This window comes from Oryctolagus cuniculus, chromosome 6, assembly GCF_051225735.1.
Source record: "Oryctolagus cuniculus isolate XC-2025 breed Fujian yellow rabbit chromosome 6, ASM5122573v1, whole genome shotgun sequence".
NCBI classification, from domain to species: Eukaryota; Metazoa; Chordata; class Mammalia; order Lagomorpha; family Leporidae; genus Oryctolagus; species Oryctolagus cuniculus.
The window spans coordinates 143,719,950-143,734,537 of record NC_142872.1 but is presented as its reverse complement, the minus strand read 5'-3'; the positions used below and the strand labels follow the sequence as shown (position 1 = coordinate 143,734,537).

At 38.1% G+C, this 14,588-nt stretch overlaps 1 long non-coding RNA gene across 2 annotated transcripts in view; it reads right to left on the bottom strand.

Annotated features, from left to right (window-relative positions):
• Window positions 1-3,068: 3,068 nt before the first annotated feature.
• Window positions 3,069-14,588, bottom strand: part of LOC149126319 (uncharacterized) — a 34,356-nt gene continuing 22,836 nt past the window's right edge. The window contains exons 2-4 of one of the 2 annotated variants that reach the window (XR_016235901.1): window positions 8,670-8,801; window positions 7,405-7,511; window positions 3,069-3,350 (exon numbers count right to left, since the gene is read on the bottom strand). This is a non-coding gene — a long non-coding RNA (uncharacterized LOC149126319). The remainder of the gene's footprint in view (window positions 3,351-7,404; window positions 7,512-8,669; window positions 8,802-14,588) is intronic. The other variant, XR_016235902.1, reaches the window with a different exon arrangement.

The window sequence follows — 14,588 nt, the reverse complement described above, 5'->3', positions numbered from 1 at the left end:
GGGAAATTTGAAGAAACCTGATTTCTCTGACCAAATCTAGCTACCACTTCCTCATGGGTGACTCTCTTTACCCAAAAACCTCAGCTGTTTATCATAATCTTGCCACTCAGGACTGTCCATCAATTATTTTTTTTCTTTTTTTTTATTTAGTAAATATAAATTTCCAAAGTACAGTTTATGTATTACATTGGCTCCCTCCCCCCCATAATTTCCCTCCCACTCGCACCCCTCCCATCTCCCGCTCCATCTCCCATTCCATTCACATCAAGATTCATTTTCAATTATCTTTATATACAGAAGATTGATTCAGTATATATTAAGTAAAGATTTCAAAAGTTTGCACCCACACAGAAACACAAAGTGTAAAAATACTATTTCAGTACTAGTTATAGCATTACTTCACATTGGACAACACATTAAGGACAGATCCCACATGAGAAGTAAGTACACAGTGACTCCTGTTGTTGACTTAACAATTTGACACTCTTGTTTATGGCGTCAGTAATCTCCCTAGGCTCTAGTCATGAGTTGCCAAGGCTATGGAAGCCTTTTGAGTTTGCCGACTTCGATCTTATTCTGACAGGGTCATAGTCAAAGTGGAAGTTCTCTCCTCCCTTCAGAGAAAGGTACCTCCTTCTTTGCTGTCCATAAATTATTAAACAAGGCTCAGAACAGGACAAGGACTTTGAACCGCATCAGAAGTGACAAGGCCCAATGTTTGTCTTTGTTACCACTGAGTGATTCTGTAGTCTCCAGTTGCAGGTGCAAGATTCAAGTTCAGAATTTCTAGATTTCAGAATCACATTAGGTGAAGAAAAGCTCCCTATTTTTCCAAAGTAACTTTGGCCATTAATGTTGCTCATTTGAGACAGAAAGGGAGATGAAATGCTCTCTCCTGGTGGAAACTGGCAGGAAAATGAACTCATCAGGGAAGTGGGGATTGGTAACTTGGGTTGAGGGGTGCATAGAAGACCCATGACAAGGCTTATAGATATTCAGGAACCTATTCAAAGTAAGCACACTTTTGTGCATATTTTCTTATGTAAATTTGTTTTCCTGAGGAACGTCTATACTTGTGATTGGATTACAAAAAGGATGCACGGACTGGAAGTTTTGGAAATACTGCTCCATAGTAAGTGACACTAACCTCCCTAGATAGAGGATGTCTTTAGACTTAACCAAAGCTAGATTAAAGGACAATATAGAGAGGCAGCTTCCCAAGTTCCACGCGTAAGAAAATGAAAACATTACTGGAATAAGTTGATAAAATGTAAATTTAGCTTACTCCCACAAGACATTGCCCTTAAGTGAAATTAAAACCTGGAACCTTTTTAGTGTATCTTTTGAGTATTTTTGTAAAGTAACCTTATAGTCATAGGCAAAATTTTGGAATCAAATGGTACAGAGAGTCTTAACTGGAGACCTGATTTGCTTAAATTTTAAAAGGAGACTTATTTTAACAGGTCTTCAAAGAAGGAGGTACCTTTCTCTGAAGGGAGGAGAGAACCTCCACTTTGACTATGACCTTGTCTAAACAAGATAAGAGTCGGAGAACTCAAGGGGCTTCCATAGCCTTGGAAACTCATGACTGGTGCATAGGGAGATTACTGATGCCATAAACAGGAGTGTCAATTTGTAAAGTCAACAACAGGAGTCACTGTGCACTTACTCCTCATGTAGGATCTCTGTCCTTAATGTGCTGTACATTGAGGCTTAATGCTATAACGAGTACTCAAACAGTATATTTCACTTTGTGTTTCTATGGGGGTGCAAACTGTTGAAATCTTTACTTAATGTATACTAAACTGATCTTCTGTTAAAAAAAAAAAAAGAAGAAATTAGCAATTCCCAACTTGACTCTCACTGGGATTAAACATGACAATAGGTCTGATCTGATTTCATCATCATTTAAAAAATCATCTATTATTTTTCACTTTATGTTTCTGTGTGGGAGCAAACTGTTGAAATCTTTACTTAATGTATGCTAAACTGATCTTCTGTATATAAAGAGAATTGAAAATGAATCCTCATGTGAATGGAAGGGGAGAGGGAATGGGAAAGGGGAGGGTTGCGGGTGGGAGGGACGTTATGGGGGTAAGCCATTGTAATCCATAAGCCGTACTTTGGAAATTTATATTCATTAAATAAAGGTTAAAAAAAAAGGAGACTTATTTTTAAAGAACTGCCATTGATTAACTACAGATAATTTATTTTATTTTATTTTATTTTATTTTATTTTATTTTATTTTATTTTATTTTTGACAAGCAGAGTGGACAGTGAGAGAGAGAGACAGAGAGAAAGGTCTTCCTTTGCCGTTGGTTCACCCTCCAATGGCCGCCGCGGCCGGCGCGCTGCGGCCGGCGCAGCGCGCTGATCCGATGGCAGGAGCCAGGAGCCAGGTGCTTTTCCTGGTCTCCCATGGGGTGCAGGGCCCAAGCACCTGGCCCATCTTCCACTGCACTCCCAGGCCACAGCAGAGAGCTGGCCTGGAAGAGGGGCAACCGGGACAGAATCCGGCGCCCCAACCGGGACTAGAACCCGGTGTGCCGGCGCCACTAGGCAGAGGATTAGCCTAGTGAGCCGCGGCGCCGGCCTGATTAACTACAGATAATTTTTAAAAATTGTTCTTATTCGTGTCACATAAAAATCAAATATCCATGCCATGTCTGCTTTCTCATTGCTTCCACTCATCACTGCGATTCCTCATGTTGTAGCTGTCCTGAAGCATTGCACACAGTTATGCTTCAAGTTCTCTATCCCAGTCCCAGCAGTTAACCGCTTCTTTCTAGCTTCCTCCCCACAGCCTTGCTCTTTATTTTATTATCATTGAGTTGTTTGGCTTAGCTCTTCCTCATCCCTTCTCTTTCTGGATCTGCCCCTCCCTACCCTTTTCCAAGATTCTGTATCCAATAATCTACTGACAGGCCTGTGAAAGGTTCCCGTTAAGGAGCAGGAGAAGTGAGAACATGAGGGAAATGGAAAACACACACTCTGAAACATGTTCTGCTTGCACATGGCATAGTGTTGATTAAAAAAATCATCAATTTATTTTATTAGTTAATTTTTAAACCATTGAACATGCCCCTCAGGTAGTTTCTTGATTTGAAAAACCACAAAATTGAAATGTCTAATGCTTTCCAGAATTTTTTTAAAAACAGAATTTTGTTTCAAATAGTGATAAACTTGTAAGTGGATCTGATTCTGGAGGTAGTTTTCATTAATACAAAATCAGTTTTCTTCCAGTCCCACTCAACGATGATGGGTGTCTATGAATCTTTCCATCTGTACCAGACAGTATGGTAGATGCCAGTGAAATGAAAAAGCTCAACCCAGCTATCAGCAACTGACTCTGCAATGGACAAAGAGGAAAACAGATGAACACAGTGAGGATACATTCACCACTAGACATATGTATTTTGGACAATGGAAGCATATGGTAGGAAGCATCTATGTTTGCCTTCAGGATTAAGCCTTAACTAACTCCTGGAAAATGGTAAGCATTAGGCAGAGGTAAGAGGTTAGTCCATTCAGAGGATACACAATGCACCAAAAATGAAGGCATAAGAAAGCATGAAAAGACAGAACTGGGAGAAAAAATATTGAAACCAAATGTGACTACCCAAGTACCTTGAGTGCAAACGGTAACAGATCTTTGTTTTCCTCATGGAGTATTCTGAATCTTTGCATCACTCTTCTATATCTACCATTGCACAATTTCTCAGTATGACATGGTAGCTAACTGGGTAGGCTCAAGTGTCAGACTGCATGGGTTCAAGCCTTTCTTCTTTTCTTGCTAGTAGCGTGCTACTGGACAATTTGTTTACCTCTCTTCTCTGTGCATCAATATTCTCATTTATAAAATGTGGATAATATTATTTCCTTCACAGGATTGTAGTGAACATTTAATCAATTCACATAAGATATTTAGAATTGTGCCTGGCATAGGTATTAAGAATGCAATGAACTTGAACTCTAATGTACATCTCTTTGGAACATCTCTAACATCCCAAAGTGTGATCTAATAAGGTTGTTTTGGAAGTAGACAAATGGATCAGACCTCTTTATATGATGCAGGATGAAAACTGTCACCCATATTTCCCTACTTTTGAAAGTCATGACTCCCATTGATTGCACATTATTAGTATCTGCAGATAGCTGATTATTAAACCAATGAGTCTTTCCATCTGTACCACATAATGTGCATGCTATTCACATTGCTGTAGACTTTTTTTTTTTTTTTGCTATAGACCTTTGGAAATGGGTTGCAATCCTACAGACGTGAAAACACAAGATAGAAAATAGAAGAATAAACATTAAATGTTGGCTAAGGTTTAAACCTTGCTTACAATATAAAAGTTATGTATATTGTTTATAAGGACACTTCCACACACTAGGGGTCGAGTAGAGCATCTTTTACTCATACAAGTACATCCAAGACAAGGAAACCCAGGCACAGAGAAAGATGACGTTTATTCTGCTTCTCCCCACTCTGTCCTCCATATCCAGGCCAGACATGTTTTTATTAGGAAGACAGAAAAGTCTAAAATCCACTTTTAGGACAACATAACTTTTAGAGGAGTGCCTGTTATATTTATCAAGAAGTTATGGTCACTGGTAATCATTCACTGACAGTGCTTCCTGGGGTGGGGAACTTGCTTGGGATGTATGTATTATTCATAGTTAGTAGCTAGCCTGTTACAGCAAGACTTCTGAGATGCTACCTCATGTTTATAGACACATAGCAACAACAAGGGACAGAGAAATGGACTTGGAATTTATTCAGGGAGTATTTTTATAGCCTATACTCTGTTGAGAATCTCCACAGAGTGACTCAAAGAGCTCACAGACAAGTTTTGGGAGGTGTGAACTGTGCATATAAAAGGTTAAATAAAAATGAAATAAAGATGAGAAAAAACAAAATAAATGAAAATATCTTTTTGTATCATGACTGACTGTTAAATAAGCAAAAAGAAGTAGCTGATAAGAATATCTCCTAACCTAAACTCACAAGCCCACTAATTTCTTATGGTTCCACAAAGCCCAGAGAGAATAAGCATGTGGGAAAAAAAGAGAAAATGAAGAGAGAACCAGTGCATAAGCCCCATAAGTTCAGGGACTAAGCTGTAATTATTTCCCAAATCCACTTGGCTTAGTATAATATATTAGTAGGTGCTAAAAACAAAGTCTGCTTAGATAATGAATGAATGAATGCATAGCTGAATGCTAAAGACTATCATAAAAACACACTGTCAGGAGCTGTGAGATGGGTACCATGTCTTTTCTTTTTAGTATGTTTAGTGTGTAGTGCATAATAGATAATCAACAAAGAAGAAAAAAAGAAGGAAGGTAGGAAGGAACAAATGGAGGAAGAGAGGAGGGAAGGAGGGAAGGAAGGAAAAGAGAGAGGGAGAGAGATGGAGAAAGGGAGGGAGGGAAGGGGGAAATCAGTTAACATCATAGGAACATTAAGACTGCAGAGAAATTTGTGCTATCATCAGTCATAACTTTAACCCTCAAGGAAAAGTTGTTAATGAATCTGTTAGAAAGAAGCAAAGGGCTAGAGTTTAAGAAATTCTGAATTTAAGTCTATGAATCCTGGCTTTGCCAATTTCTTCTTTTGAGATCTCGTATAAGCTGCTCTACTAGTTGGGTCTATTTTCTCCCATTTTTAAGGAGAATAAGAAATTATTACGCTACAGGATTTTTATAAAGATTAAGTATGAGAGTTCTTTTAAAACACACATAATAGGTTGATAAGTATTAGCATAAAGAAAGAAATTCCTAAGCTTGTAAGTGTTAATAACTAAGCTAAAAGATGGTAGGATGGTGGGTGATTGCCTTGGTGAGTAAGACTCTGATTAAGACATCTTTTTCCATGTTGAAGTGCCTAGGTTCGAGTACCAGCTCTGTTGCCAATCCCAACTCACTGTTAATGTGTATACTTGGATACAACAATGATGCCTCAAGTGACTGGGTTCCTGCCATCCCTCTGAGAGACCTATATTATGTCCCTGGCTGATGGATTCAGCCCCATCCCAGCCCTGGTCATCACAGGCATTTGGGGAGTGAATAAATGGACAGGAGCACTCTTTGCCTTTCTCCTCCCCTACTCCCTTCCCTCCCCACCTCTCTCCCACCCACAGTCTCTCTGCTTCTCAAATTTTAAAAAATGTAATAATAAGTATACTGAGGAAATTTTTTTCTGGAATATTTTCAATGGAGAAGTGCTAACAAAATTTAAAAGCATCTCATCTTAAAATTTAATTTATGGAAAATCCTAATGTTTTGGTTGGTGGCATGTTGTGGAGGTTTTACATACTAGCGTAAGTGCTTTAAAAGTAATGTAACATGATAGTATAAATTATTTGGCAACAGGCTGTCATGTTTTGCCACAAAAATTCTTCAATATTTAAATAAATCTCCCACAATTTAAAATCCAAAGCATGTTAAGAATATTCATTGGTGATATAGACTAGCTGTTGGAAGACTTTGGATGGCAACACCATCAATACCAGAGTAACCATTCTCTCCTGGTTCGTATTACTAGGAAGTCTTTGAAGGATAAGTCCACCTGCGTAATAGAAGCCTGTGGTTGCAGCAGGTAGTATAGTTGCTAAGGTCTATTTTTGCTGTGCTCACCCCTTTTTGAGTTCCAGGGTAGATCTTTTGGAAAGTCAGAAATGGGAAGAAATGAGAAGCCTGTCAGAGCTGGCAGCCCAGCAGTCTATGGGGTATTGTGTGAAGGGTGGCTTCCAAATCTGCAGGGACTACAGCTGTGCAGGGAGATATGTAAAGTTTTAAATATATTAAATAAATGAAACCAGTCATTTTAGTTTCTTATACTATACAGTGCCAGCTCTGGGCTCAGGGACAAATCCACTGACAAGTGATGAATATCAGGGAGAGCCACCCAAATCCAGAGACATACATAATTCTTCCCCTGACTTTTTTTGGTCGACAGCCACTTGGATAAGACCCAGTCGCTTTGATTATATGTGGCAATCGGGTCAAGTGTGGTCATGACAAAAGTCGAGTCCTAGCCATCAGTGGGCTCTGTCATTTAAGGGATCCAGGAGGGAAAAGGTGATTTGTATTCTCAGACACTGTCTTTGTGAGCTACGAATAACAACTCTCCCTCTCTCCTCATTAATGCAGTTTGGCTAAGTCCCCTAGGAAATACTTGGCCACCTTGTCCTCAAGTCTCTTCCCATCTCCTCTGAACTTAATTGACCCCAGCACGTAACTAATATCAGAAAAATTGACACAAGCAAAAACAATTATAGCTGTTAAGTTCCTTTATCATGATAGCCATACCCTATATCATAGATGAAAAAGATGGTGATTCCTCCCACATCCATTACCTCCCTCTCAAGTAAGTAAAAATTTGACAAAACAAAGAGTACCTAAGATTGCACACTGCAGAATCAGATTACCTGATTTAAATCAGGTCACCACCATTTCTGGAACATTGAACAAGCCACCTTACTTTTTGCTGAGTCAGTGTCCTCATCTGTAAAATAATAATTCCTCTGTTTTTTAAATACCATGAAGATCAAATCAAGAAATATTTATGAAGGTCTAAGAAGGCATAGCACAAAATACTTGCTTTATAAATTAATTAATATCATTCATTAACTAATATAGGTAATAGTAATTAATATAGATTAATTATAATGTATAATTATATAAATATATATGTAAATATATATATTTATTATATATATTTATAATATTATAAATATATATAATGTATATCAACTGTATTGATAACTAATATAATATAAAACATAGAGAGCCCTGTTATAATCAGGGCATGATGGATGAACATGATCTACACTTGAAACATATATGCAACAATATATAAATATAGCAAGAGTATTAGCAGTAATATTTATGAGGCACCAATTGAAGAAATATTAGAAAGCAATCTTTTGTGTGTCATTTAATTTCCCTAGAAAACCAAGTAACAATCAGCTGGAAATTTTATATCATCTGACTTTCACCTTGGGGTACAGGGAAATGGTATTTGATTCATTGGCTGAGTAGCATAACAAAACAGCTGCAAATATCACTGAGCCCCTACCCTAACTTCAGAGATGAATGAAATAGAGATAAAGCATGGTTTCTGTCATCAAGTGCTATATAGAATAGTGGGAGAAAGAACCCATAAATTACTAGCTATGATACAAAGAATAAGAGCAGACTATTTTCTCAGAAAAACCCACCTTTGGTGCTTTGGGTACACCTCTGTGCAATGCTGATTCTACCTTCTCTCTCCATTTAGCACAGGCATCCCTACTCTATCTCCTCAAAACTCAATGTTCTTACCCTTGTAGGCTTTATACCCTTGTAACCAAAATCTATTCTTTTCAAGTTCGAGTTTAAATCCCACCCCACTTGACAATAACTTCCTGAATTCCAAGTCCAGGTCCATCCTTACTGCTAAATTCCCAGTGTAAGAACACAAAGTACTTAATGACCGTTGTTGAAAGTAGGTGGAGGGTTCTGTCTGGTAGAACTGGAGAAAGGCCTTCAGAGAAGAAACCGGGCTTTGAAGGATCTGCAGGGCTTTGGTGGGGGAAATGCATTTTGAACATTTAAAATCAGCAGAACACTCCTATATTACTAACCTATCTGATTTGTTCCTACTACATGGACTGCTATGTACCTGAAATGTATAATTGAGCAGACATTGTGGAGAGATGTTTATTAAACAAGATAAGCTGAGTTCAAGTTCTATCTCTTCCAAGTAGGAGCCTTACATGAGTTGCTTCACTCAGCAGAGCGTCAGCTTCCACATCTATAAAATGGACACAAAAACATTCACTGTCACTGAGCTGTTGTGAGCGTTGACCTAGTCCATGGGAGGGACACCCTTTGTGAACTGCAAGCATTATATGAGAGATGCTTATTAGAATATTTGACCATAACTCTATTTGCAAAAGCAATAACCATCGTGATATGAATAACATTTACAATCACAGCTCATAAAAAAGGCCCCTCAGAAGGCCCCAGAAGTAGCAAATCAACATGTTTTATAAACCTAGGGTCTTCTTTAAAGGGAACCAGCACATGGACAAGACTGGAGCTTGTCAGCTCAGCTTTCCCTCTCTCTGAATCAGGGCCAGGTCTGTTGCCCAAATTTTATGTTAAGTCATAAAAGCACTGATATTAAATGCATCACCACGAATCAACAACCTATTCAGGGCAAGATATTATGCCACAGCAGTCCCCATGCAATGTGTGTTTTTTAAAAATACATGCTTAAAACTGTAAGTGCTTTGTGTGGCAGCTTTGTAAAATCACTATAGCTAAAGTATTTGTATTTTAATGTTTGTCCCCAAACTGGCCTGCTGTTTTCAAATTGCCCAGGAAACGAAATGTTGAAAATGGAAGGAAACCAGCACAAGCCAGATTTAGAAATGCAGCGTTAGTAAAGCAAGCTGTGGGATTCTGATACCTTAACAGCTCCATAAAATGCTCATAATTAAATAACTGTTCTTCTTAACACAACTATTCCTATTTTCCCCCCAGCCACTTAAGTAAAAGCATTTAATGTTCATTCTTTCATTATCAGCCAGAGACTCTTGTAAAGAGGTGACTGGTCCCAGAAATTGTTAAAAATGTTTTAATAATTGTGTCCTTTACAAAAAGAGAAAAACATATTAGAAAACAAAATCAGGCTTTAGATGCTTCCTGTGGTTATTTGTATTGGCAGTTGGCCCACAAATAATGATGTATACAGAGAAACGTCATGCCATGGAGCTGTTACATGAACAACAGTGGAAAAAGCAAAAACAAAATGCACTCTGGCTATCCATGTCCAAGACACAGTGGCAGAGCATGAAGCTACCAGTGTTCGGAAAAGAATAGGCAAACGTTCTGGCAAACCATAATATGAAGGGAGCAGCCAGGCTGCCAGAGAATTAAGTAGTAGGAAGGTGGAGAATGGCATAAAATTTAAAAAAAAAGTTAGGATTTATTGGTCTGCCACCAGGTACAAGCAGATTTTATAGAATATTCTGAAAACGGTACACCCACTGGTGGGTAAGGTGGCTAACTGAATCTGAGAAAGCTTAAAGAAGTATTTCAAGGTTGCACAGGTAGGAGGTGGTAGAGCTAGTACCATGCCTCTTTTCTATATGGCCCTTAATCCTGTTTGTTCCCTACCTTTCAATGATCAATATTATAATTGTGAGTTAAGCAATTAAGGCTATAAAGAGATGGGAAAGTGTTCTAAGACTGGCAATATCAAAGAGAGGGAAAATACCATAGAATTGAATTTTTCCAGATGTAGTACCAGTACACCTGCCTCAGAATCATGTCAAAACCTTGCTTAAAATGAAAAGATTCCCAAGGTCTCCCGCTTTGGGCTATGGAGTCAGAATCCCCAGGTGTGAGGCTCAAGGATTTAAGGATAGGTATTTTCCCCCAAGAACCTGAAGTGATTCCCATACACTTTTAGGGAGCAACCAGAAAGACCGGTATTTCATACTTAGTTCTTTATTTTCCGCTTTGTGGGAGTGGTCTTCAAATGGCACTATTGATTACTAAAATACATTTTGAGAAATGTTGGCTTATAGTTATGCAACTATAATCCTCTCTAACATATCCATTGTGTGAATAGACAAGTTCTAGGAATATGAGTTTGAAGTTGTAAATTACCTTTCTGTGACACAAGCAACACTCAGAAGAAGCATTCAGCTTATAGTCAAGTTTCTGTACCCAGTAGTGAATCTATTTTCAGCTACCACTTTAATCAGAAAGTCTTTTTTCCCATAAGAGTGGTAAACTGGTTATCTATTGCCAGTAGCAAGTCGCTGTAAGAATTAGTGATTTAAACAACAAACAAACAAAAACATATATGAAAGACATTATGGTGAATGAAAAAGTCAACTTCTAGGGTCATCTATAATATGAATCTACTAATATAATACTCCTTTTTAAACTTTTATTTAATAAATACAAATTCCCAAGTACAGCTTTTGGATTACAGTGGCTCCCCCGCCACCATAGCTTCCCTCCCACCCACAACCCTCCCATCTCCCACTTCCTCTCCCATTCCAATCACATCAAGATTCATTCTATATTATCTTTATATACAGAAGATCAATTTCATATATATTAAGTAATGATTTCAACAGTTTGCACCCACACAAGAAACACAAAGTGTAAAGTACTGTTTGAGGACTAGTTACACCATTCATTCTCATAATACAACACATAAAGGACAGAGATCCTACATGGGGAGTAAGTGCACAGTGACTCCTGACATTGAGTTAACAATTGACACTCTTGTTTATGGCGTCGGTAATCACTCTAGGCTCTAGTCATGAGTTGTCAAGGCTATGGAAGCCTTTTGAGTTTGCCAACTCTGATCTTATTTAGACAAGGTTCTAGTCAAAGTGGAAGTTCTCTCCTCCCTTCAGAGAAAGGTACCTCCTTCTTTGATAGCTCGCTCTTTCCACTGGGATCTCACTCACAGAGATCTTTCATTTAGTTTTTTTTTTTTTTTTTTTTTTTTTTTTTTTTTTTTTTTTTTTTTTTTTTTTTTTTTTTTTTTTTTTTTTTGCAGTGTCTTGGCTTTCCATGCCTGAAATACTCTCATGGGCTCTTCAGCCAGATCTGAATGCCTTAAGGGGTTGATTCTGAGGCCAGAGTGCTGTTTAGGACATCTGCCATTCTATGAGTCTGCTGTGTATCTTGCTTCCCATGTTGGATTGTTCTCTCCTTTTTAATTCTTTCAGTTAGTATTAGCAGACACTAGTCTTGTTTATGTGATCCCTTTGACTCTTAATCCTTTCATTATGATCAACTGTGAACTGAAACCGATCACTTGGACTAGAGAGATAACATTGGTACATGCCAGCTTGATGGGATTGAATTGGAACCCCCTGGCATGTTTCTAACTCTACCGTTTGGGGCAAGTCCGATTCAGCATATCCCAAACTGTACGTCTCCTCCCTCTCTTATTCCCACTCCTATATTTAACAGGGATCACTTTTCTGTTAAATTTAAACACCTAAGAATAATTGTTAATTAAAGAGTTCAACCAATAATATTAAGTAGAACAAGCAAACAAAAAAAGCAACCCACTTAAGAGATGGGCCAAGGACCTCAACAGACACATGAAAAAATGTTCAGGATCACTAGAAATCAGGGAAATTTGCAAATCAAAACCACAATGAGGTTTCACCTCACCCGGTTTAGAATGGCTCACATACAGAAATTTAGCAACAACAGATGCTGGTGAGGATGTGGGGAAAAAGGGACACTAACCCACTGTTGGTGGGAATGCAAACTGCTTAAGCCACTATGGAAGTCAGTCTGGAGAGTCCTCAGAAACCTGAATATAACCCAGCCATCCTACTCCTTGGAATTTACCCAAAGGAAATTAAACTGGCAGATAAAAAAGCTGTCTGCACCTTAATGTTTATTGCAGCTCAATTCACAATAGCTAAGACCGGAATCAACCTAAATGCCCATCAACAGTAGACTGGATAAAGAAATTATGGGATATGTACTCTATAGAATACTATACAGCAGAAAAAAAAACAATGAAATCTGATCATTTGCAACAAAATGGAGGAATCTGGAAAACATCATGCAGAGCAAAATAATCCAGTCCCAAAGGGACAAATATCATATGTTCTCCCTGATCAATGACAACTAACTGAGCACCAAGGGGGAAACCTGTTGAAGTGAAATGGACACTATCAGCCCTTGTCCTGACTGTCGATGAACAACTTAATACTTTATCCCTTTTAGTATTTTTTTGTTCTACTTAATTTAATACTCTTGAAATAACAAAACCATAGAGATAGAGAACAGATTAGTGATTGCTAGGATGAGGGATGTGGTACAAGCTGAATATTCTGTAAAGAGCATGAGAGATTTCTTTGTGGTGATAAGACAATTTATGTCTCAACTGCTGTGGTTCTTACATGAATCTATGCACTAGATAAGATGGCATTGACATCTACATATATATCATACCTGGTTTTGTTTTTCATTTTGATATCCTGTTAAATTTATGTAGTATATAACCTTTGGGAGAAACTGAATGAAATGTACATGGGAGATCTACAATTTCTGAAACTTCTGTGAATCTATAATTATTTCAAAATGAAAATTTTAAAAGATGCCAAAAAACCTTAAACAATTATATTTCATAGTTTCCATTGATTAAAAATGCAATGTGGAGTGCCTCTAGCTCAAGATGTCTAATGAGATTTCAATGAAGTTGTGGGCTAGAGCTGTGGTCTCATCTGATGGCTTAACTGGAGGACCATTTTTGTCTAATCTCACTCTTGAAAGAATTCAGTTCTTGGGTTGTTGGACCTCAGTTTCTCATTGGCTGTTGACTGGAGTTCTCCCTCAGCTGTCATTTGAGCCTTTCAATAAATCAGCTTGCTACCTGTCGGATGACTTTTCTTAGAGCAGGTGCAAGGCAGCAGGCAAGGACCCAAGATGTCAGCCACAGTCTTTTTTAGATTCTAAGCTTGAAGCTGACATCTCATTATTTCTGCCACATTCATTTCATTACAAATTATTCTAACAGCCCAATCTATCCTCAAAGGGAAGAGATTATACAAGGGCATGAAGATCAGGAGGTAAGGATCATTGGGAGGCATTTTAGAGGTTGTATCCCACGAGAGCATTTTAACAAATCTTCCTTTTTGATATGAGATAGAGGAGTGATACAGAGAACACACAGAATGAACATATTATATTAAGAATAATGTAGGTATAGCATTCAGTAGCCATTCTGAGGTAAACAACTAAGGCAATCAATTGGCATTTTCAGCATATTGAAGAAAGAAGCCAGACTCTATAGCAATAACTATATCAAATTCTGTACTAAGAAGAACTTCAGTAAACCTATAAGAAGGTATCACACATTTTTTGCAAATTTTAGTTCAGGCCCTGATAAAAGGAATAAGCATCAAGGATGTTCATTCCAGGATATTTCTGATTGTGCCTTTTCTCACTGGGGAGGCTAGGACTAGGTTGGGAGATGAGACAGCCAACACTAGTGGTCTCTCCATGTTTCTTTTGCTAGGATTGTTTTCATAGGAAATGCTCTCCCCAAAAAGGACAGGACAGCTGTCTACTTCTATCAGTCATGTAAAAAACTTCTAAAGCTTCACAGTCAAGAACCTTCTACTCCAGGTCTTACTGAAGCATAAAATACTATTTGCTATGGCCAAAATTGAACTTGAGCTAATAATTAGAACAGAGTTTTCCTATAAATGATAGACTAGATGAGTCCTTGGTAGTTATATGTCCACTGATGGGCTGCTAAGAGAATATTTGGGCTACCCCAAAGAGCCTAACCTTGCCACATGAATAATCCAAAGCAAGGCTCTATCCAATTATTTAGCCTACAAGGTGCTACATGAACAATGTGACAGCCTCGGCTTATTTTGTGAATAAGAGGATAATTTAACTGTGAATAATCTCTAGTATAAAAGCATTGATGGGTAGCTGGTGAATTTTTCCAGAAACCCGTGTTTCCAGAAGTAATAATATAGCATACTGGTCTTGATGTAAAGGACTTACTGTCCAAGGAAGCCAGAATTTGGTA